Here is a 4,098-nt window from a genome sequence, read left to right as displayed (position 1 = left end):
CCAAAACTGACGCAAGAGTTCGGCAGCACGTGGGTGATAACCCCGCAATTGGCTACTCACCGTCCCCTAAGCTGAGAGGTTCTTGGGCCACTGGCTCCGACCTGAGTCAGAGGCTGCTGCCGTCACCGTTTGCCGTACCTGGGTGAGTGAGAAAAAAAGTTACGTGGTGTTTCTGAAAGTACAGGAGACCCCAGCACCTCCTCACTACCTCCCTGACTCAACCTGAATGCTCCTCCTTTGCCAAAGGCAGGCCGGATGGCACCTGCAACCAGAAAAGGTCAAGCCTTAATTGATGAGCTTTGTAGTACTAGGAGACTACTAATGAGGACAGCTGAAGACCATCAAACCTAATTGGCAGGTGGCTCTGGCCCTCTGAGGCTGCACACATTCTCTGCAAAGTAAAAAAAACAAAGGCAAATGTACATACTGAGATACTGCCTGAAGGGATGGCTTTCCTGTGGTAGCTCCTACCTACTTATTTCTCATTAACAGTGACCTCTTACCGGCAGGGTCCCTGAAGCACTGGACTGTCTGTTAGAAGGTGGCAGACCCCCTGGAAAACACAAGAAACAAAGCATGCACACAGATTCACCACAACACCTGTAGAAGACCATCTACTTCTGTCCTGGAGTCAATGCTCACCTTGCTCACCGGTACTCACCCGGATCACCTCCCCTCCGGTGCCTAGAGCCTCCTGGGCCAAGGGCTCTGCATCTGAAAACAAAGAAAAACCAAACTAAACCAAGAAAATCCTTAACACATCAAGTAAACGTGGAGCCAAAAGCCACATCTTTGTGCTGACGTCAGGTGATGACCCACCTTCTTGCTCTGCTCCTCTGGCCTCTGTTCTGTTCAACTCTGCTTTACACCCTGTCCCTCTATCATGGTAAAGAAACCCTAACCAAAGTCACCCAGATAGATGGGGAGAGCTGAAAGAGTCTCCCTTCTCTTTAGGCAAACCACTCAGGGTCACTGCCTGCAGCCAAAGACTGCAGCTGTAATCGCACAGAATATCTGGGTGAACGAGAGACAAACTTAAGTGGCACATCTGAAAAGTCAGTGGATGCCTTCACAGGCATTTAGGGGGCTCTTCCCAGACACTGACTACTGGGATCTTACTGAGTATGGTGACTATAACCTGGGCTGGATTACTAGAGTGGCCACGACCTCAACCCTATATTGGGCATTCCAGTTCTATGGGAAAACATTTTTCAGAAGATTACAAATGGAACTAATTTTTGTGTTTGTAACTCTACTAAAATAATAGGCTGTGATTTTAACTATACAATTCCAATAACTACTGGGCAATTAACTGAAAATGACTATTTGTTGTATCGTGATGTACCTAAATTACAAATAGGGATGGATATCAGTCTCTTCCAGAAGATGCTTGAACACCCAGATACAGAAAAGATAGAGCAAGCAGGAGAACATCATCAGTGGGATATTTTTCTGGGATACTCCCCCATGGCTTCTCAAGTGTTCCATTTCCCAATACATCCAATCTTAGTATTGGTGAGTGCCGTTGCATTGTTATCATTACTCAATTTATGGCTGTGGTATAAATTAAGTACCATAATCAAAAGAGTGCAGATTGTGAGTAATTAAGTAATTAATTAATTATGAGTAATTAAGCACGAGCTGGCTTGTTCCCAACGTTGAATAGACAAATACCTTGCTGTTTAAAGATACAAAAGTCTCCGAGCAGCTTTTCGGCATCACAGCCCAACTATTATCAAACACTGCCACCGTAACCCCTAAACCGTCACCCAGCGCCAGATCCGGACACCTCTCGAACACCTGCAGCAACGGTGACTCCACCACCTCCCTGGGCTACCTATTCCAACGTGTGACCACCCAATTTTTTCCTAATCTCTAATCCGAATCTCCCCGCTCTCGTTGTAAGGCCATTTCCCCCGGTCCTCACTGCAGGACAGCGGCTCTTTCCCGGTTCAAACATCGGCACAGCCACCGAACCGGGCGCGGGTCCATGGAAGCGCTTCCTGATTCTCGTCACTACCTCACTCCACGTCCCCCATCACGAAGTGCCCCGGGAGCCCCGGGGGCTCAGCCCAGCACTGCGGCAGCGTCCCAGCATCCCTGGGGCTCCCTCCAGGCCCCCCCGCGCCGCATTCCGGTACCACCAGGCTCACCCTTGTCCCGCAGGCAGGACGCGGCCATGCCGCGCTGCCCCAGCCCACACCGAGCCGCTCCAGGCCCGCGCCGCTCCAACGCCCGCCGCTCCAACTCCCACCGCTCTAGCCCCCGCCGCTCCAGCCCACCCCGAGCTGCTCCAGCCCTCCCCGAGCCGCTCCAGCCCTCCCCGAGCCGCTCCAGCCCTCCCCGAACCACTCCAGCCCACTCCTCTCTAGCCCCCACTGCTCCAGCCCAGCCGCTCCAGCTCCGCCACGCTTCTCCAGCCCGCACCTCTCCAGCCCCGCTGCTCCAACTCCCGCCGCTCCAACTCCCGCCGCATTTCTCCAGCCCGTGCCTCTCCAGCCTGCGCCTCTCCAGCCCCGCCACTCCAGCCCCGCCGCTCCAGCCCCCGCCGCTCCAGCCCCACCGCTCCAACTCCCACCGCTCCAGCCCCTGGGGCTCCGCTCCAGCCCGCTCCGCTCCAATCCCTGCCGCTCCAGCCCTCGCCACTCCAGCCCACCCCGAGCTGCTCCAGCCCCCGCCGCTCCAACACCAGCCACTCCAACTCCCGCCGCTCCAGCCCACCCCAAGCTCCACGTTAACTTCGGGGGTTAGACCTGCCGTTTTGTTGCTGGGCTCCCAAAGCAACCGACACCCTTTCCCCCAGAAAAGAAAGGCTCTAGCCTTTGTGAGTCAGGTGCAGTTTCGGCGCAGGGCTCCGGCAAGCTAACAAAACCCTTTCCACGCGTACAGAAAGTTTTCCCGCTTGCACCTGACAACCAGAAGTTATAGGTTTCTTTCTGGGGGAGAATGGCTCTAATTTTCCTACAAATTACAATCTCAAATACAAATTCGAATACTAAATCCAATACCAACTATAATACCAGTTCTCATTAAAAGTCCTTTTCTCTGACAGGCTGCTCACCCACCCCGATTTTCAGTCAGAGATACAAACCACGTGCTTCTGCTCCGAGAGGCTTTATACCTTCCGGGATTGGACTCCGCCCTTTCCCCGGGGCCTCACGGATCCCTTTCGTCAGCCCCAAGCAGCCATTGGCACCCCCCCTGCCCCAAAACCCATACAAATGAAGATTCCTCCCAGGGAAAATGTTCCAGCACAGAAAGCTCCGGCTGCCCAAGGAGTGCCCAGGCTGCGCCACCAACTGCACCCAAAAGCCAAAGCTCCCAGGCTTTCTGTCCTGGGCAAAGGGCTGCTGATCCCTTTGGTCAGCCCCGGGCCGCCGATGCCAGCCCCCCCCGCCCCAAAACCCATACAAATGAAGATTCCTCCCAGGGACAAGGTGCCAGCACAGAAAACTCTAGCTGCCCACGGAGTGGCCAGGCTGCACCACCAACTGCACCTTTTCGCCTGGAAGGAGGAGCCTGACCCTCCGGCTCTCGCCTGCCCTTCGTGCGCCTCGCTCGGTTCTACGCAAGCAGCCGTGGCTCCCGGCCCCGGCGCCTCCGGACTGGGAGGAATCCTCGACTGTATCCGATTTTGCCCCTGGCTGGCCCCCGGCTGGCCGGTGCGACAGCCCGCGAACGACGGCCTATTTTGCCCAGAAGGAGGGGCCTGACTCTCCGGCTCTTGCCTGCCCTTTGTGCGCCTCGCTCGGCTCTACGCGCGCAGCCATGGCTCCCGGCCCCAGCGCCTCCGGTCTCGAAGGAATGTTCGACAGTATGGGATTTTGGCCCCCGGGCAACACCGGGCTGGTCGGCGCGCCAGCCTGCGAATGATGGCCCTTTTCACCCAGAAGGAGGGGCCTGACCCTTCAGCTCTCGCCTGCCTTACGTATGCCTCGCTTGGCTCTACGTGTGAAGCCGGGGCTCCCGGCCCCGGCGCCTCCGGTCTGGGAGGAATCCTCGACCGTATGCAATTTTAGCCCCTGACTGGCAGGCGTGCCGGCCAGCAAATGACGGCCCTTTTTGGCCAGAAGGAGGGGCCTGACCCTCCGGCTCTCG

The 4,098-nt window shown here is 56.1% G+C and overlaps 1 long non-coding RNA gene across 1 annotated transcript; it reads right to left on the bottom strand.

Moving 5' to 3' along the window:
- Window positions 1–500: 500 nt before the first annotated feature.
- LOC113977346 lies at window positions 501–1,023 on the bottom strand. Its single transcript, XR_003537321.1, has 3 exons — window positions 820–1,023; window positions 643–714; window positions 501–553 (listed from the first exon to the last, which is right to left on the bottom strand). It is a non-coding gene; the product is annotated as an uncharacterized LOC113977346 (long non-coding RNA).
- Between the last annotated feature and the right edge of the window lie 3,075 nt (window positions 1,024–4,098).

Source organism: Neopelma chrysocephalum, unplaced genomic scaffold, assembly GCF_003984885.1.
Source record: "Neopelma chrysocephalum unplaced genomic scaffold, ASM398488v2 Primary Assembly neopelma1_226, whole genome shotgun sequence".
In the NCBI taxonomy this organism is placed as follows: Eukaryota; Metazoa; Chordata; class Aves; order Passeriformes; family Pipridae; genus Neopelma; species Neopelma chrysocephalum.
This window is presented reverse-complemented; position numbering and strand designations above follow the sequence as displayed.